Genomic DNA, 21,419 nt, shown 5'->3' with positions numbered 1-21,419 from the left:
AAGGCTGGGACCACTCATTCCCAAGATATCCTTCCTGAGTTCTTACCCATGACCCGTGGGTGAGTGACCAGCCCATTCCATGTCTGCTCCCCTCCTACCAGTCTGGATGGATGTGGTTTCTTTAATCCCATAGTTGTCAAACTTCCATTCAACTCGATTTCTGATGGTTCTGAGTGATGGTTGTTCTATATTTTAATCGTAATTTTGTTGTGGTTGTGCAAAGACGGGAGCCATGTCTGCTCATGCTGCCTTCTTGACTGGAATTTGCGAACACAATTTTTTTAAATGACAAAGATTTCAAAGACACTTCACCAAGAAGATATATACAGGCACATGATGAGTAAGTCCATGAAAATATGTTAACATAATTAGTCATTAGAAAAATGTAAATTGAAACCACAATGAGATACCACTACACAACTATTAGAATGGTAAATTTAGAAAAGAAAGCTGCCCTGGCTGGTGTGACTCAGTGGATTGTGTGCAGGCCTGCAAACCAAAGGGTTGCCAGCTCAATTCCCAGTCAAGGCACATGCCTGGGTTGCAGGCCAGGTCCCTGATGGCACCCCAGGCATGAAAGGCAACTGTACATTGATGTTCCTCTCCTTCTCTTTCTCCTTCCCTTCCCCTCTCTCTAAAAATAAATAAATAAAATATTTTTTAAAAAATAAAAGAAAAAGCCAACTATGGCAAAGGACACAGAACAATTGATAGGAATGCAAATTGGTACAGCCACTATAAAACAGTTTGTTTTCATCTTGGTTTTATTTTAAGTTAATAGATAGATTAGACTTCTGGCCAAGATGGAGGTGTAAGTGGACACACTGTGCCTCTTGGCATAACCAAAATTAAAGATAACAAAAATTTAGAAACAAAAAAAACAACCAACAGACTTCCACCAAGATGGAGGCATAGGTGGAGATGCTGTGCCTTCTCACACAACCAAGTTTAGAGAAAATAAAATTTTAGCAACAGAAAACACAGCCAAAATACAGAAAATTGAACTTTTTGGAAGTCTGATAACAACGAATTCTTCAGCCAGACTGGTAAGAGGGGCAAAGCCAGCAGCTGGCAGAGCAGGGTTGCACAGGAAAACTTGGTCAGACAAACTCAGGCACGCGGATCCCAGGCGTGGGGTTGCAACGGGTGGACCCTGAGTGAGGGGTGGACCCAGCAAGGGCGCAGGGCGGCAGGCTGAACACGGTCACACATTCATACGCAGATAGACCCGTGAAGGAGTGAGCAGTGAGACAGACCGAGGAGGCCCCAGTGGTGGGAAGCAGCAGAGGGGGCCGCTACTGCCCCGCTCTGACCACGCCGCCACAGCATCACAAACCAGCGACCTGGGGGGCCCCACCCTGGTGAACACCTAAGGTGCCTCTCCTCATACTTAACAGGCGTGAACAGACCAAAAATGGTTCAAGAAGATCTCAAAGCCCCAGAGCCCATAACTCTAAGCAACCAAGAAATAGCAAAACTTTCAGATGCATAGTTCAAAACACTGGTGATCAGGATGCTCACAGAACTGGTTGATTTTAGTCACAAATTAGAGGAACATATGAAGGCTAAACTAATTGAAATGAATGGTAATGCACAGGAAACCAATAGTGATGGAAAGGAAACTGGGACTCAAATCAAGGGAGTGGACCAGAAGGAAGAAAAAAGTGACCAAACTGAAAACTATGAAGGAACAAAAATCAAAAAAATGAGGAGAGGCTTAGGAACCTGCAGGACATCTTTAAACGGCCCAACATCCAAATTATAGGGGTACCAGAATGGGAAGAGGAATAGCCACCAGTGGAAAACTTATTTGAACAAATAATAAAGGAGAATTTCCCCAATCTGGCAAAGGCGATAGACTTCCAGGAAATCCAGGAAGCTCAGAGAGTCCCAAAGAAGGTGGACCCAAGGAGGAACACACCAAGGCACATCATCATTATATTAGCCAAGATTAAAATGAAGGAGAGAATCCTACAAGCAGCAAGAGACAAGGGGACAGTCACCTACAAAGGAGTTTCCATCGGACTGTCAGCTGATTTCTCAAAAGAGACCTTACAGGCAAGAAGGGGCTGGAAAGAAGTCCAAGTTATGAAATCCAAAGACCTACAACCAAGATTGCTCTACCCAGCAAAGCTTTCATTTAGAATGAAAGGGCAGATAAAGTGCTTCTCAGGTAAGATCAAATTCAAGGAGTTCATCACCAAGCCTTTATTATATGAAATGTTAAAGGGACTTATCTAAGAAAAAGAAGATAAAAAAATATGAACAGTGAAAGGACAGCAAACTCACAGTTATTAACAACCACACCTAAAACAAAAGCAAAGTAAAAGGTCAGCTAGATCAGGAGTGGAACCATAGAAATGAAGATCACATGGAGAGTTAGCAACAGGACAGTGGGAGGAGGAGAAGGGGGGGAAGGTATAGAAAATAAGTAGCATAGATGGTAGGTAGAAAATAGGGGGGAGGGCAAGAATAGTAGGGGAAATATAGAATCTAAAGAACTTGAGACACGTGGTCATAAACTAAAGGGGGGGAATGGTGGGGGAGGGGTGTGCAGGGTGGAGGGGAATGAAGGTGGGGAATAGAATAACTGTAATGGCATAATCAGTAAAATTAAAAAAAAAAAACCAACCAACAGAAAATTGAACTGTACTAAAGTCCTACAACCATTCAACCAGACCGGTAAAAAGGGCAGAGTCATTGGACACTAGAGAGGGGTCACAGCAGGAAAAAGCAGCAGTTGGCAGACCCCAGGCACTCAGGCAGTGACTAGCAGACCCCCAATGCAGGGAGGCAACAAGCAGACCCAGTGAGGTGCACAAGGCAGCTGGCTGACTGCAGTCACACATTCGCACACAGATAAACCAGGCAAAAATGGGTAGTGAGACAAACCACGCAACCCAGGGCCCCAGGTTGGGGAAAGAAAGTCTAAAAGCACCAACTGAAAACACTTGTGGGGGTTGAAGTGCCAGGAGAGACTCCCAGCCTCACAGGAGAGTTCTTTGGAGAAATCCACAGGGTCCTAGAATCTACACAAGCCCACCCAACTCGGAACCAGCACCAGAAGAACCCAATTTTCTTGTGGGAGGCAGCAAACAGGACTGAAATCCAAGAGAGAGTGAAGCAAACACCTCTGTTCCCCCGCTGACCCTGCCCCCACTTACAGTATCACAACCCAGCATTGTGGGTTGACCAGCCCTGGTGAATAGCCAAGGCTCCACCCCTCATATGTAACAGGCATGACCTGACCAAAAAAAAAAAGGCTCAAACACAAGAACAAATCGAAGCCCAAGAGCCAATACTTTTAAGCAACCTAAGAGAAGGATGCTCACAGAACTGGTTGATTTTGGTTGTAAATTAGATTTAAAAAATGAAGGCTACACTAAGGGAAATGAAGGAAAATGCACAGGGAACCAATAGTGATGGAAAGAAAACTGGGACTCCAATCAAAAGAGTGGACCAGAAGGAAGAACGAAACAACCAAACAGAAAAGAATGAAGAAACCAGAATTTTAAAAATTGAGGAGAGGCTTAGGAACCTCCAGGGCATTTTAAATGTTACAACATCTGAATTATAGGGGTATTAGAAGGGGAAGAGGAACAGCAACAAGTGGAAAACTTATTCGAACAAATAATAAAGAACTTCCCCAATCTGGCAAAGGCGATAGACTTCCAGGAAATCCAGGAAGCTCAGAGAGTCCCAAAGAAGGTGGACCCAAGGAGAAATACACCAAGGGACATCATAATTACATTAGCCAAGATTAACATGAAGGAGAGAATTCTAGAAGCAGCAAGAGATAAGGGGACAGTCACCTACAAAAAAGTTCCCATCAGACTGTCAGCTGATTTCTCAAAAGAGACATTACAGGCAAGAAGGGGCTGGAAAGAAGTATTCCCAGTCATGAAAGGCAAGTATCTACATCCAAGATTGCTCTATCTGGCAAAGCTTTCATTTGGAATGGAAGGGCAGATAAAGAGCTTCTCAGATAAGGTCAAGTTCAAGGAGTTCATCATCACCAAGCCCTTATTATATGAAATGTTAAAGGGACTTATCTAAGAAAAAGAAGATAAAAAATATTAACAATATGAACAGTAAAAAGACAGCAAATTCACAGTTAATAACAACCACACCTAAAACAAAAGCAAACCAAGCAAACAACTAGAACAAGAATAGAACCACAGAAATGGAGATCATATGGAGGGTTAGCAACAGGGGAGTGGGAGGAGGAGAGAGGGGGGAAAAGGTACAGAGAATAAACAGCATAGATGGTGGGGAGAAAATAGGGGAGGGCAAGAATAGTATGGGAAATGCAAAAGCTAAAGAACTTATGACACATGGACAAGAACTAAAGGGGGGGATGTGGGTGGGAGGTGGTGTGCAGGGTGGAGGAGAATGAAGGGGGAAATGGGACAACTATAATAGCATAATTAATTAAAATATTTTAAAATTTATTTTATTTTTATATATAGCTTAATATACATATATATTAAGCTAAATGCACACCTACTATACAACCCAGCAATCCTACCCCTAGATAATTATTCAAAGGAAATAGAAACCTGTTCACATATACAAATATATATATATGTGTATATATATATTACAAATGTTTATAGAAGCTTTATGCATAATCACCAAAACCTGGAAATGACTGGAATGTCCCTGAACTTGGGAATGGGTAAACGAACTGTAGAACATCCATCCATTCAAGGGACTACAACTCAGCAGTGAAAAGGAACAATCGATACCTGCAACAATATGGATGAATCTCAAACGCATTTTTGTGAGTGAAAGAGGCCAGGCACAAAAGGCTGCAATCTAGATAATCCCATTTATATTTATTTGACATATTGACACTTGGCTATTTATATGACATTGTGGAAAAGACAAACTATATGATCAGAGAACAGATCAGTGGCTTCCAGGGGATGGGGGTGAGAGAGAGCTTGACTACAAAGGAGGAGGAGGGAGTCATTTTAGAGGAATGGAACTGTTCCATGCAGTGACTCTGGTGGTCATTACACCCCTTGGACTTTGCTTAAACTCATAAGACTATACATCAATAAGAGTATATTTTATCATAGGTAAATTAAAAATAAATTTAAAAATAGAAAAAAATAATCACACTTCTGGGTACCCCTTGAGGAGAGGTTAGAGGCTAGATTTCAGCCTCCCTTACTATACTTCATACAGTAAGTGTTCCCCTTAGGAAATACCTACTATGGAAACTCCTACCTCTTCCCCTGTCACCTGTGCTTGGATTATAATTGACTGCTTGTTTCCTCCTCTATGTGTAAGTTTCTCAAAGAGCTCTTCTAATCCATCCACATAGTCCAAGCGAGCTACTCAGCAGCTGGCATAGAAAATATTTGTTAAGTGGATGAATGAGTGATAGCCCTCACTGAAGCCAATGTCTGCAGTGCCTGGTCATGGAGCTCTTTTCCCCTGTGAAGTTCTAGACCTATCTGTGCCTCTTTTTGTCACATTAACAATAGAAGCAATGACACTCACATACATAGCCATGGATAGGCAGGTTTCTTCCCAGATAAATTGTAAGCTCTTTTTTATAGAGGGAAAATATATGCAAAACTGTTTCCCCCAGAGAGCCTTGAATAGTGCTATATATATATGACTCTTATAAAGAGCTTAATAAATGTTAGTTGATAGGCTGAAAAAAACAAATTTTTCCTAAAAGTATTTGGAAAGGAAAAATCAAGCTAAGGTGCAGGGGAAAAAGACATTTAGATAAAACCAATTAAATGAAAACATTCAGACAACTCGTTTATATGATTGACAAGCTCTTAATTTTCTTTCTTTGCAAATGTGGGTATGTGTTTCTAATAAAGAATACAAATGAACCAAAAGATTAATGTTAAGTAGAAAAATGCAGTGCTGATAAAAGTGGATGTTCAAAATGTTTTTCTTCTGTATTTCCATAAACAGGCTTCTGTGTTCTGTGCACTCTTGTATTTCCTGAGAGAAGCATCGTACATGAAGGCAAGCCAGTATGTGGAGGCACATCTCAGCTTCCAATCTGTTCTTAAGGTTATCTGTCTTGTAAATGGGGATAAACTATAACATCAAGCTTCTATCCTTCAGTGGAAGGAACACATGCAAAGCATTTAAGGATCCTCGGAGGAAGGGGAAAAGAGCTATTAACAGCATTTTTAGGATGGATGTTGATAACACAGCGAGAGCACTCTGAGCATTCGGGTGGAGGGGAGGCAGTGTGGCTGCAAAGTCCGTCACCCCACTGATCACCAGGACGGAGCCCTGCTACCTGCCCCACTGCAATCAAGGTGGCAATGGTATTAATGTTGCTATTAAATACTACAAGCAGCTGAATAAGGTACCAACAGAGTTAACATTAGCTACATAACCAGGCAAAGGACTAGAAGCAGGTGGCTGACTTCAGGATTTCATTCCAGTTGTGCAGGGCCTAGCTCCCAGCATGCAAATCTCTCTCCCACTGTTGCAGCCACTGAGCAGAAATGCTGTCCTTCCTTCAGGTCTGGCAGTCCTAGGGTTTTCAAAAGTTCCCTTTTCGTTCTATTTACTTCTTTGCAGCTTGAATCGTGTCTGCTCTGGATAATCACAGAGGAGCCTGTGGATTCAGAATTCCAGCAAAGTTCATGCCCCCCTCACTATGTCTCTGATTCTGCCTCCAGGAGTGGCCATGCTGAGCAGCTTAGCTAATGAACCAACTACAGAGAGGTCTGCCTAGGAAGAGATCAGGAGCAAGCCAGGGGAAGACAGACCAGGACTCTGCCACTAACTTTTTGTGAAACCTTTGGGCAGTTACTTAACCACTCTGAGCCTCAGTGTCCTCATATGTGGAAGAGATCATAATACCTGGTAGTGTTACATGAGATTAAATGATAGAGTGCATGCAAATGGCTCAAAATTATTTTTTTAACCCAACTAAAAAGCCTTAATTCATTAAATCCAGTCCCAAGTCACAGGTGGAGCCGGATCCTGGCAGCACTGAGGACAATCACCTTATCTTTGGCTCCCATGCACACATCAATCTTCTTGGGAACTCCCTTGCCCCCTCTTTCCAGGGCACCCTTCTGCTCCTTGCAGGCAGCCGGAGCCCCCGGTCCTGAGCCACACTCCCTACAGACACTGGTCCCTGAGCCCACCACAGGGCTCCATTTCCAGAGGTTTAAGCGTGCTTTTAGACATTGTTTCTGAGGCAATACAGTGACCAAGTCCCAGCTGTAACATCAATCCCTGACTGACTTTAGCCAGGCATTTCACCTATTTAAATAAAAGGATAATAATAGAACCTACCTGGAAGTGCTGAATGAGGTTTCTAAGGCCCCTGGCCCATGCATCAGTGCAAAAAAAGACAGAAACAAAAACAAAACCCAGAAAAGTTGGCCCATGTTGTGTCACCTACCTTGTGGTGGATTGAATGCCACGCTCCTGTTAAGAAGTGTAAGAACTATGGAACACAGGGAGAAGCAGGGAAGCTGTCCTGGAGCTCTTTACAGCCTGCATTTCCTACCAACACACCCAGGCTCTGGGGTACTCAAAAGCAGCAGCCCCTTCCTCACTTAGATTTCCATATTCCAGACACCGGACTCTTGTCGGTGCTCCAAGGCCTTTCAAAAACTAAAAGGCAAGGAAGAGCTTTCTCAGCAGCTTCCAGTCAATGATAAAGAAATGCCTCTCATTTTTCTCTACCAGAAAGCAATTTTTGAAGGGACCTAAAGCCAGGAGGGAGGCTCAAAAGGTGGAGATTTATCGCCATCTAAAGGGCATTGTGCCACAGTGCAGGACAAGTGTGACCCAGCAGATGGGCGAGTTTTTCCCTCCCAGACACCGCAGGTCCCCTGTGGGGCATGATGCCAGGGAGTGACGGCCTGCAAACCGTCCGAGAGGGAACGGGTGTTATGTAGACAACCTACTCAGAATACAGTACCACTCTTTGTACCACTCTTTTGAAATGCTTGATTTTGTTTGTTTGGTTGGTTTTTTGCTTGTTTGTTTCTTCTGAATTTCTTGGAGACTTTAATAGAGATTCTCACATGTCCTCTTTCTAGGCGTGGCGCCACCACAGTCTTCTTGGTGCTGAGGGACCATAACAACCCCCAGGTCACTTGCTCACCATCACAGACGCAGTCCTGCAGAGCCGGTACAATTTGGTGGGAGGCAAAATTAGATCTACAAGCCATGTGAAAGTGAGGTAGTGCCCTCCTGTACTTCTCCCTCTTCAGCTCCCTCCTTAATCTGCTGAGATCTGACACCCACCCCTACTGTGTCCCAGAAACTGAACCTACCAATGTCACCACCAATGTCCTTTGTCTTTCTTTTTAAAATTATTCTATTGTTGTTCAATTACAGTTATCTGCATTTCCCCACCAGTTCCCCTCACCTCAGCCAAACCTCCCTCCTTCCCTTGCTTCCACCCTCCCCCTTGGTTTTGTCCATGTGTCCTTTGTGGTAGTTCCTGAAAACCCTTCTCCCCGTTGTCCTCTCCCCCATCCCAAAGCCCTTTTCTAACTCTCCCTCACTGGGCGTAGCCACCTCCTTTCTGACTGCTACGTCTTACCTTCATTTGCAGGCTCATTTCTTCTACCTGCGTCTTAAGTGTTAATGTCTCCTCAGATTTCTGTCCCTGGTCTTTTTTTTTTTTGGTCCCTCTTTGAACAGAGATCTTCAAACTTTATTGGGCATAGTATCAGCTGGGGAATCTTTGAAAATACACATAGCCAAACCTTGAGAGAAAGGTTTCTCTCAAGGCTTCTACTTTGAAGAAACCTGTATTTTTAAAAAAGTTTCCCATGTAATTCTGTTGTGATCAAAAATTGAGAACCACTACATTATTCCTAGGAAATTGTACTCATTGTCATCAGTCATTGCCTCCACAGCCACACACGTTCTGACAATTCCCAATTATACCACAACCAATGTTTTACTGACTCTTCCCCATCCCCGAGAAGGCACGTTCCCAGCCTCCAGCAAGGTCGCTACCAAGTACTTTTGTGACTTACTCATGCTCATGGACACAACCAGCCCACAGTGCTGCCAGTGTCAACCTCAGTTTCCACCTTCGCCCTGACCCCTCCCCACCCCCACCGGCCGCTCTGGGCTGGGTATTGCTGCATCCACGGCACGCTGCTGTTCTGCTGGGTACCACCATCTTTTCCCACAGCCAAGGCCAGTGGGAGGTGCAAAGCTACTGAAGAGTAGGCAAAGCTGGCCCTCTCACAGGAGGTTCTCACAGAAATGGAGACTGCGGGAAGGACTCGGGTGCAGGTGATTGCTTCAGGACGCTAGACCGAAAGAATGAGAGAGTAAGACAAAGAAGGAAAAAGAGAAAGTTTAAGGATCCAGGTCACCGTGTAAGAACAGAGCCTGGTTCAACCAGGGCCCCTAAGAGGCACACAGGCTGCCTCCCAGGCCGTCCATGGAAGGAAGGACGGCTGGCTGCCAAGGCCCATTGAGTGAGGGGAGTGCTGACTCCTCTGCCTTCTGGGCTGCAACTGCATACAGGCCAAGTGGGCTTCTGCAGAATCAGAGGAGACCTCTGGGCAGACATCAGAATAAGGACAAGGTGAGTCTGAGTCCACCAGAACCATCCGCCACAGCTAAGGCTCAAACCAGAGGCGGGCAGCAGGGAGGGTGTCAGGGCCACCAAAGGCCTCTGCCACATTCTCCCACTTCTTGTTGACACAACACTTTGTGGGAGGAGCTCCAGAGCAGTGACGCTTATGTGGTTTTCAGAGAGTCCTTCCAGTTTTTCTTTATAGCTCCTAACAAACACCAACCTCCAATTATTCATAGAATTCAGACATGGACCCAGTGTAGAGGAATAGATATATGGAGCCAAACTGTTCTCAGAATCACCCTAGACACACATGTGTGAGCAGAAGCCATATGTACCTGACATGTGGACATGTCTAGTGCATTAGAACACCCAGGGTTCCTGAAGGAAAGGTCAGGGGGAGAGACCCATGGGATGAGAGTGCCCTGCAGAGCTCCTCCGGCCCCGACAATGCTCCCCGTGTGTTCACATCAGTCTGAACACCTGTGTGCTAGTGGCTTGGTGCCTGCCTCCAACCAGATTTCTGCCTGAACTCCACTAATCTGCCTACTGGGTGCCTCTCCCTGGGTATCTTCCAAGCAGCTCAAACTCAGCACAAATAAACCTGGACTCATTATCTGTCCACCATAAATTCTGCTTCCGTTCCTGGATTTCCATCCCCATGAATGACACTTCTATCTATCCCGTAGCTCATAAGAGAAATACAAGAACCAGCCCAGCTTCAACCTCTCCTGTTGCAATCTATGTCCAATTAAATTATCCAAACTCATTCCATTAACAATGAAATTTGCCTGAAATGAATTTGTCTCAGTTTTGTTTACTGAAATCTGTTTTGCATAAGAAACAATTTCCTAATGATTTTTTGGTCTGAAATTCTAAATTAGGGATTATGAATGAAGGTTCTTCTAACCAATTTTTCCAATAACACTTTGATCCTAATTTTGTATTTTACATAATTATACATTAATTTTAGCACTATTGTGATTATTTTGTACATTTTTCAGTGACTTTTTCAATTTCACATACCTTTGTACACCAAGTATTTTTTGAAATATGCTATTTGTGGCAATAAATACTTGTAAAATCTTCAGCATTTCAGAAGAAACTTATCAAATTCACCTAATTGTTTTTTCTTGCCCCTTTTTCTCCTGTTTTTCATGATGTAGTTTATGCGAGTGTTAACCAAATATGGTATCTGGCATCCACCAATATCTGGCACCAACATCAAGAAGAATGAGAAAATGTTGAGAATAATATGTCCACACAAAGACTTGTACGTAAATGCCCATAGCCCCAGACTGCAAATAACACTGCACAAATCTTTTTTTAATTTCATCTGCATTTTTACCTTTCTTGAAATAATATGCCAAAAATGGTACTCTGATATGACAGCTGTCACAAGTACAATCTAACAAAATTGTTTCAAATGAAGTTAAAGACAACTAAATGCCACTAGAACCATGTTATGAAAAAAACCAAATGAACTTTTTGGCCAACCTAATAATTTTCTATGAATAGAGGCAATTGTCTAGATTCTAAAAGAAACTAGAGTGGGCTGTATTGCTCATAGAGCTTTGATGTATTTAACACTTCGCACCCATACATGCCCCCCCACACACACCCCCCTGTTGTTGCCATAATAGACCAAGACTACATACTTCTAGCCCACAGCTGAATGACAAAACACAGTCAGCTAATTGGCTGAGGAAATCCTAGTGACTGCTTACATTTATGACACAGGTGATAATAGCCAACAGGTTATTGGCTTAAAGGGCCAGTCACCTACTACTATCAAATGGCTTCATTGCAACTTAACAAGGATTCAGCTCCTCAAGGCCTGATGAGGCCATTCTGCCAGTAACTACAACACTATTTTGGTACTTGACATTGACTAAACAAAGCTGTGCATATCTCCAGAAATAGCAACCTGGGGCTTCACGGTGTGTGTAGCTGATTCAGCTAAGGACAATAAAATAGACAAAACTCCTTGAGGAAAGAGCACTTGGATTAAAAGTACTACCTGAAATACCCATGAGACATTATGTATCCTTCTAATAAGTGCCCATGGTAGTCAAGGTTTAATCAGTTTTTATCTTTCAGTTTGGAAATTCAGCTAAAATTACAAACTGGCACATGGGCCTAATGTAAAGGAGACTAGTTTTTTTGTTTGTTTGTTTGGTTTTTTTTTTTACTTTTTCTAAAATTTTTTAATTTTTTTTAACTGGTCGGGTGAATTTTTTTTTAATTGTTCAAGTACAGTTTTCTGCCTTTTCCCCCATCCCAGTCTGCCCCCACAGCCCTCCCCTCCCCCCTCCCATTTCCACTCCCCCTGGTTATTGTCCATGTGTCCTTTACACTTTCCCTGCAAACCTTTCATCATTTTCCACTGAAATTTCCTCCCCTCTCCCCTCTGGACATTGTCAGCCTGTTCTCAATTTCAGTGTCTTTGATTATATTTTGCTTGTTTGTCTGTTTTGTTGACTAGGTTCCTGTTAAAGGTGAGATGATATGGTATTTGTCTTTCACCTCCTGGCTTATTTCACTTAGCATAATGCTCTCCAGTTCCATCCATGCTGTCAAAAAGGGTAGGAGATCCTGCTACATAGAATTCCATTGTGTAAATGTACCATAGTTTTTTGAGCCATTCATGTACTGATGGGCACCTAGGTTGCTTCAGCACTTGGCTATTGTAAAGTGTGCTGCTATGAACATTGGGGTGCATAAGTTCTTTTGGACTGGTGTTTCAGGGTTCTTAGAATATAATCCTAGCAGTACAGTTGCTGGGTCAAAAGGCAGATCTATTTTTAGTTTTCTGAAGAAATTTCATAGTGTTTTTCACAGTGACTGTACCAGTCAGCATTCCCACCAACAGTGCACTAGGTCTCCTTTTCTCCACATCCTCTCCAACACTTTGTTGTTTTGTTTATGATGGCCATTCTGACAGATGTGAAGTGGTATCTCATTGTGGTTTTAATTTGCATCTCTCTGATAGCTAGCGATACTGAGCATCTTTTCATATGTCTCTGGACCCTCTGTATATCCTCCTTGGAGAAGTGTCTGTTCAGGTCCTTTGTCCATTTTTTAATTCGGTTGCTTGTCTTCTTAGAGTGGAGTCATGTATGTTTCTTTGTATATTTTGGAGATACCTTGTCTGAGAGGTATCATTGGCAAATATATTTTTCCATACAGTTGGTCCTCTTTTTATTTTAATACCGTTTTCTTTAGCAGTGGAGAAGCTTTTTATTTTGATGAGATCCCATTTGTTTATTCTTTTCTTTATATCCCTTGCTCTAGGGGACATATCAGTGAAAATATTGCTGCATGAAATATCTGAGATTTTCCTGTCTATGTTCTCCTCTAGGACTTTAATGGTATCATGACTTATATTTAAATCTTTTATTCACCTCAAATTTTTTGGTGTATGGTGTAAGTTGGTGCTCAAGTTTCATTTTTTTTGCATGTAGCTGTCCAGTTCTCCCGACACCATTTGCTGAAGAGGCTATCTTTACTCCATTTTATGCTGCTGCCCCCTTTGTCAAATATTAATTGACTGTAGAGACTTGGGTTTATTCCTGGGCTCTCTATTCTGTTCCATTGGTCTTTGTGCCTGTTTTTATGTCAGTACCAGATTGTTTTGATTACAGTGGCCTTGTAATACAGTTTGATATCAGGTATTGTGATCCCTCCTACTTTGCTCTTCTTTCTCAAAATTGCTGCAGCTATTCAGGGTCATTTATGGTTCCGTATGAATTTAAGTGTTTGTTCTATATCTGTGATGTATGTCATTGGCACTTTAATAGGTATTGCATTGAATCTGTAAATTGCTTTGGATAGTATGGACATTTTGATGGTGTTAATTCTTCTGATCCATGAACACGGTATATGTTTCCATTTGTTTGTGTCTTCCTTGATTTCTTTCTTCAGTGTTGTGTAGTTTTCTGAGTACAGGTCTTTTACCTCCTTGGTTAGGTTTATTCCTAGGTATTTTATTTTTCTTGTTGCTATATCAAATGGAATTTTTTTCTTGATTTCTGCTTCAGCTGTTTCATTGTTGGTATACAAAAGTGCCTTTGATTTCTTGATATTAACTTTGTATCCCACTGTTTTGCCAAATTCATATATTAGTTTGAGCAGTTTTTTGGCAGAGTCTATAGGATTTTTCATGTACACTATCATGTCATCTGCAAACAATGACAGTTTTGTTTCCTCCTTTCCAATTTGGGTACCATTTATTTCCCTTTCTTGTCTGATTGCTGTGGCTAAAACTTTCAATACTATGTTGAGTAGAAGTGATGAAAGTAGACAACCTTGTCTTGTTCCTGATCTTAGTGGAAAATATTTTAGTTTTTGCCCATTGAATATGATGTTGGCTGTAAGTCTCTCATATATGGCCTTTATTATGTTGAGGAATGCTCCCTCTATTCCCACTTTGCTGAGTGTTTTCATCATAAATGAGTGCTGTACCTTATCAAATGCTTTTTCCACATCTATTGATATGGTCGTGTGATTTTTGTCTTTGCTTTTGTTTATTTGATGTATTACATTTATCGATTTGCAAATATTGTACCATCCTTGCATCCTTGGGATGAATCCCACTTGGTCATGGTGTATGATCTTTTTAATGAATAGTTGGGCCCTTGCTGGTGTAGCTCAGTGGATTGAGTGTGGGCTGTGAACCAAAGGGTTTCGGTTCAATTCCCAGTCAGGGCATATGCCTGGGTTGAGGACCAGTCCCCAGTGGGGGCCATGTGAGAAGCAACCACACATTGATGTTTCTCTCCCTCTCTTTCTCCTTTCCTTCCCCTTTCTCTAAAAATAAAAAAAGAAATAAAATATTTAATGTATAGTTGGATGTGGTTTGCCAATATTTTGTTGAGGATTTTAGCGTCTATGTTCATCAGTGATATTGGCCTGAAGTTTTCTTTCTTTATTGTGTCTTCATCTGGTTTTGGAATTAGGATGATGCTAGCTTCATAAAAAGAGTTTGGGAGTCTTCCATTACTTTGGGTTTTTTGGAATAGTCTGTGAAGGATAGGGGTTAGCTGTTCCTTAAATGCTTTGTAGAATTCTCTTGTGAAACCATCCAGTCCAGGGCTTTTGTTTGTTGGGAGTTTTTTGATTGCTGTTTCAATTTTGTCTGCTGTCATTGGTCTGTTCAGGTTTTCTGCTTCTTCATTGAGTTTTGGAAGATTATATTTTTCTAGAAATTTGTCCATTTCACCTAGGTTTTCAAGTTTCTTGGCATACAGTTCTTCATAGTAATTTCTCACAATCCTTTGTATTTCTGTGGTATCGGTTGTAATCTCTCCTCTTTCATTTCTGATTGTGTTTATTTGGGTCCTCTCCCTCTTTTTTTCTTGATGAGCCTGCTTAAAGGCTTATCAATTTTATTTATCTTTTCAAACAACCAGCTTCTGGATTCATCGATCCTTAGAATTGTGCTTTTAGTAGGAGACTAGAATTCTAAAAGAGATACCATCTACCTTATTTCTCGCCAAACAACCAACACATATTTATTCAGAGCCTACATCACACAAAGTGTACATGCTACAGTGTCTGCCATTTAGAGAATTTTCATTCACCTAGCTGTGGAAATAAGATTTATTAGGATGGTGAAAAAGTTCATTTGCTTTTTCTATAAGATGGCTCTAGGAGCACTTAGTTGTCTTTAACTTCATTCAAAACAATTTTGTTAGATTGTATTGTGACAGCTGTCATATCAGTACGTTTGTTCTTAACTTACAAAAATTGGTGAACTTTTGTGTAGTCATTTTAATATTGAAGGTGGAAGAAAATATGCAACATTTTCATTATATGCTTTTATTATTCAAAAAAGGTAAAAATGAAACTGAAACACACAAAAGAAGATTTGTGCAGTGTACGAAGAATATGCTGTGACTGATCAAAGGTGTCAAAAGTTGTTTGCGAAGTTTCGTGCTGGAAATTTCTCACTGGATGATGCTCCACAGTCAGGCAGACCAGTTGAACTTCATAGCAATCAAATCAAGGCATTAATTGAGAACAATCAACATTATACCACAAGGGAGATGTCTTTCATTTTATGAAAAAAACTAGGTGGACTTTTTTGGCCAACCCAATATATATCATTAATGTGGCTATTTTCTGTTGAGTGCCAAATTAGTGGACTAACTTGAAGTTAGTGGACATAAGATGAAGGTACCAAAAAATGGCTACTCCTTACTTAGTCCCTGCCAAAGTTTGTACTAATTGTTTCACACGCATTATCCCTCTTAATCTCATTATAACCCTAAGAGGTTGGTAGTACTATCTCTTTCCTATAAACGGGTGTTCCATCTTCCCCTCTCAAAAAATTACAGGTTTGGAAGTCCTGTGAATGCATCTCAATGCTATCTTAATCATCGGTCCTGCTGAATATTCCATGGATCTCCTATTTTCCTCCTTTTCTCTTTTAGCTCTTGGGCACTATTCCTGCACTTCAAATAGTCTCTATTTAATACTCTATAAACTGCCCCAAATTTTCATGGCTAGAACATTGGGAATTTATTACTTCCCTTGATTCCATGGGTTGATCAAGTGATTATTCCGCTTCACATGCTGTCATCTGAGACCTTGGCAGTGGCCCCATCCAAAATGACCCCACTCCTGGCTGGCAACTGGTACTGTCAGCAAGGAACCTCAGTCCTCCTCCCCATGTGGCATCTTGGCCTTTCCCACAGTGTGGGGAGTTGCCACGTCCACAGTTGGATCCCTTCCTTGACAAAGTCAGGAGGGGAGGTCCAAGACTTCAAGGAAGCATTTTCCAACCTGGTGGACGTGGCATGGAGGGCATGTTTACCCACCAAGTCAATTTTAAACATATCTAAAATGCAGAATAAGAATAGGCCCCCCGCGACAGCCTAACCAAGGCAGACAGCCAAGTTCCTGTTCAGACCAAGAAGCATAGCAACAGTAACTGCAAAAGCCAACGAATCCGAAATCGCTTGCCAGCTGAAATTGCTTGTCAGCTAGAATAGTATAAAAGCTTTAGCCTTACTTTCAGTAAAGGTCTTCAGAGTATCACCTGCCTTGAGCTGCGTAGTTGCCTGATTTCCGCACCGACTCCTACCTTCACCTCGAGGGGACCCTTAGACCTGCTGCAGCTGGACCGTAGCAGGGAGTGGATTCCAAGAGTGTTCTAAGCAGTAAAGTTCAACACTACACATCTTCGGAAGCCCAGCCTGTGAAGTTACATGGCATCATTTCCACCACATTGCACTGCTCAAGGGAAGTCATGGCAGCAACGCAAACTCAAGGAATGGGTGAAAGCATTCTGATCTTGGGTGGGGTGGGTGGCAAAAAAAAGTGAAGTAATCTTTAATTCCCAGCAACCACCAGAAACACTACCTCCTAAGCTTTCAAAAGTTGCCACCACTGCTACAGTTGCCCAATATCATTTGGTCCAAGTACACAATGCCTTATGCTGACAGTGCTAATGTTTACACTGAAATTGTCATCTCCAATTGCTTCCAATACCAAGAGAATTTTATTCACAGTCCTCAGTAGAAGCCACCTCAGGCCTCAAGTTTGTCCAAGGGCAGTGGGCCCAGGATGTTAAGTAGCACAGGGCCATGCCTGTGGGATTAACATAGCACTATGCTCAGAATCAGCTCTCTCCTCTGCTCCTGGACACTGCCCCCGACTCAAACCTGGCCACCTCATTTCTATATCCTTTTGGGATCAGTTCTAACTTAGAATCTAATGCAAATGACTACCATGTGACCCCTACAGCAGTTTCTAGAAATGACTGAGATGTAGCATGCGCTGCATCTAAACCCAAGTTGGGACTCCTGCTGCGTACAGAGGTAGAGGAAGGTCAGTGACTTAAAATTATACTAAAATGTAAATGACAACTCAAAATCCTTCCCAACAGCAATGAACACTGGAGATCTTTAATTACTATGAAGTATTTGAGTGAGAACTACAATGAGATATGTGTGACAGGAACATGATGAATCATACTTCACAGGTAATGAAAAACATCCTCAGAGAAACTGAGTGACATATAATATGATAGAGAGCATCTGAGAAGCTGTCAGCGCATTTAAATTTGCAAAGGGACCAAAAAGGGAAGACCAGTAGGAGGGCTGCCTGAAAAGGGAGAGCACCGGCTAAGTGCCAGGCCTTGACATTCATCGCCAAATACTTGGAACATGTTACCTAACGTAATCCTCACAATAAACCTTCAGGGTAGGTGATAATGTTCCCATTTTACAAATGAGCTCATTTTGACCTAAGGAGTTGAGTCAGCTGGGCAGAGTTGTACATATTCTGGGTGCTGAGCCAGGTTTCCCTTTCAGGCCTGACTCCCAAAGCACGGCCGCCTACCGTGGTGTTATGCTGCCTCTCTAGGATGCCGGGAACAGGTCGCATCCTCACTGCCTGGCTTCCTGACCTTCACCTAGTCCATGCTGACTCAATATTTGCTGAAGACAGAAGAATTTCCCCATTACCTCTGGACGAGAGTTTAACGTACTCTCATCAAGGTCCCCCACAAGAGCAGCCAGTGCCAACAGTAAACCTCCCTAGCATTAAAAAGGCTTTATTCATTGAGAGTCATAGAATTTTGTTATGTATTTTTTTCCATTGGAAACCTTAGAAACTAAAACTAAATAGATGTCATACTAACTGACAAGATTCCAGCTCCCTACTGTTGTAAACATACATAGTATTCTTAGCTTAGAAGTCACTGTCAATTTACGTCTCCATTTGTCAGTCAAAATAATGAACCCACAGAGTAAAATGGCTTTCTAAAAAAGTGAGATTTCCCCCTTGCTCAGAGAAATGAGCAAAGCCAAGTAAATAACAGCACTCATGTCTGACTCCGTACAGAACTTGGTTCCTGACTGCCCCGAACCCACGCTTTGTGTTGTCTCCAGAACCTAATTGGTCTGACACGTCCTTGCTTTCATAACACAGGCACAGAGAGTAAAGAATTTTGTAGCATAAAATTACAAGCCTTCCAAATGACTATAACTTGGTCAGAAATATTTTTTAATTCTTTCTTAATCTTTGAAAGATGAAGTATTTGAGTGAGAACTACAATGAGGTATATGTGAAAGGAACACAGTGAAACACATTTTACAGTTAGTAAAAAGATCCAGAGCGATATTGAGTGATTTATATAACATTAGAGACACTATAAAATTTGAGCTCCAAACTGTCAACACTGAGCTTTGAGATTACTTTCTGGAAAATTATGCTTCTCGCAAACCGGCATCCTACCAGGACCTTAAATTCAGCCTTGCCAGGATGTCTGAATAGACCGAACCATCTATATCCATTCGGAAGTTTACGTGTGAGTGTTTGGCTGTCAGAATATTAACCCTAATATGATTCATCCACTCTCTATCAAATGTAGCACCAATTTCTGTCTAGTTTCCAAGCTTCATCCATCACAACTGTCATCCAAAGCATTTTTAAAGAGAAGTTACTTGAAGCGCAAGTCAAAGAGAGTTTCACTAACCAATATAAGCTTTTATCTAGTGTTTTAGATAATCTTGCAAATATAGACCAGAAAAAAATCATTGGTTGTAAAGTAGACTCTAACCTTAATTCCGTTAAATAAGAACAAATAAACTAGCTGTTTTTCCCTGTCAGTGAGCTTTATTACTTGAAATTTCTGCAGGGTTAAGCTGTCTCACTAGGAGGCCTCAGTGGATGGATAAACTTCTGGAGCACCTTTTTTAGGTAATCCAGACTCTACTAAAATTTCACCATTATCAGCAAACTGTATGTTAATAAAGAATCTATGCAACCACATAGATTGCACATAAATACACCACATAAATACACATAAATACAACCATGTGATGTATTTTCTTTTTAACAGAAAGCATATCAAATTCAGAGAGACAAGCATCTCCACATTTTTTTCAGACACTATAGAGGTGCCACTTACAGCCAATGACCAGACTTCCCTAATGTCCACCTGTCAATCAGGACCACGTGGTCTCCAAGCAGCTATCAGTGTGAGAGAACCAACTCCCTTGTTTCCATTAACACTAGATCACTGTCCTGCCCAAGTCCAGTGTTTAAAGCACGTCTAATTGGAGGCAATGGGAATGTAGCCACTGAAAGAAAATAATAGTACAGACTTTCCCAAATGGTGAATAATTCCAAATCTGAGTCTCAAATTTTGGGTTTAGGGGAAAAAAGATGAGAGAGAGAGAACCTAATAATGTAAAGGAAGACATGATGAAAAGTCTCCTGATTTCTGCTTTAGTAACTATTTTTTCTCTGTACTTCTCTCAACAAAGCAATCAAAAGTGATAACAAATTTATTTTTTATGCATAAGTACTGACTGTGCGCCAGCTGTTAAATAAGCACTTTATAAACAATTTCTTACAATCAGCGCAGTTTAGTAAAGTAGGTTCTAGTATTATACCCCATTTTACTGTTGAAAAAAAAACAACAGAAGTTCAGAGAAGTTAACTGACTTACCCAAAGTTACACGGATAATAAGCTGCATGCTATACTAAATGAGAATACTACACCATATACTATACACTACACCATATACTACACCATAAAAGAAACAGAAACTGTAGTTTTTATCATGCAGAATAAATAGTTCCTGCCCTAGCTAGCTACATATAGAATAACCAGGATTTTTTTTTTGGTACAATAAACTTTATTGATGATGCATGACAAGGGAGGCCTCTCTATGCCCCTCCCCTTCTTCAGGTGTTTGGGATGGAAATTATGGAGGTCAGGAGATTCTTAGTGTATTGGAGGATCGATCTAGAACAAGGGCTTCCCAGAGGCTGAGAGCCTTTCTTCCTCTTGCTGGAGCTGCTGATCCAGAGAGCTGGTCCAGAGGTCATGTGGACCATAAAGTCCACCATCCTGTTGCTATAGCCGAATTCATTCTCATTCTAGAAAATGAGATTGACAAAATGGGCATTGAGGGCAATGCCAGCCCCAGCATCAAAGGGGAGGAGTGGGTGTTACTGTTAAAGTCATACAAGACAACCTAGTCCTCAGTATAGGCCAGGATGCCCTTGAGGAGGCCCTCTGACACCTGCCTCACCACCGTCTTGATGTCATCCTATTTGGAGCTTTCTCCAGGCAGCAGTCAGATCCAAACCAACACACTATGGGTGGAGACACAGAAGGCCATGCCAGTGAGCTTCCCATTCAGCTCAGGGATGATGATGCCCCACAGCCTCGGCAGAAGCACAGATGATATTCTCAGCCATCATGCCACAGCTCCCCCCCCGGGGCCATGTACAGTGTTCTGGGTGGTTGTGGTGGCAGTCTTGTGGCCATGAGCATGTCCATGATGCCAAAGTTGTCATGGATGACCTTGGCCAGGGGGCCAAGCAATTGGTGGTGCAGGAGGATTGCTGACAATCTTGAGAGACTTGTCATACTTGTTCACAAAGAACTTTTATTCTAAAATACCAATGCCTGGGTCCTCTTCTAGATATTTTTATTTAATTGATCATAATGGGGTACAGGGGTACAGGCAATTTTGTTTTGCTTTATTTTGTTTTAGGTTTTCCTAAGTGATTTTAATGTATAGCCAGAGTTGAGAACCACCGAACTATGTCTAATAGGATATGTCAATGGTTCTCAAAATTTTAGCATCTGTCAAAAACACAAGAATCACCCAGAGTTTCTGATTCTCTAGGAATGGGCTGGACCTGAGAATTTGCATTTCTAATAAGTTTTCAGGTGATACTGATGCTGCTGGGATGATACTTTGAAAATCCCTGCTTTATGGAAAGACACCTGTTCTCTCTTCCTGGATACCCAGCTAAACTAAATTTCCCAGCATCCTTTGCATCTAGATGGGGCCACATGGATAACTCTTACCACGGGCACATGGGTGGAAGCAATTTG

This window comes from Artibeus jamaicensis, unplaced genomic scaffold (genome assembly GCF_021234435.1).
Source record: "Artibeus jamaicensis isolate MK-2021 breed Jamaican fruit bat unplaced genomic scaffold, CSHL_Jam_final contig_332, whole genome shotgun sequence".
NCBI lineage: Eukaryota > Metazoa > Chordata > Mammalia > Chiroptera > Phyllostomidae > Artibeus > Artibeus jamaicensis.
The sequence above is the reverse complement of the archived record's forward strand: the minus strand, read 5'-3'. Positions refer to the sequence as shown.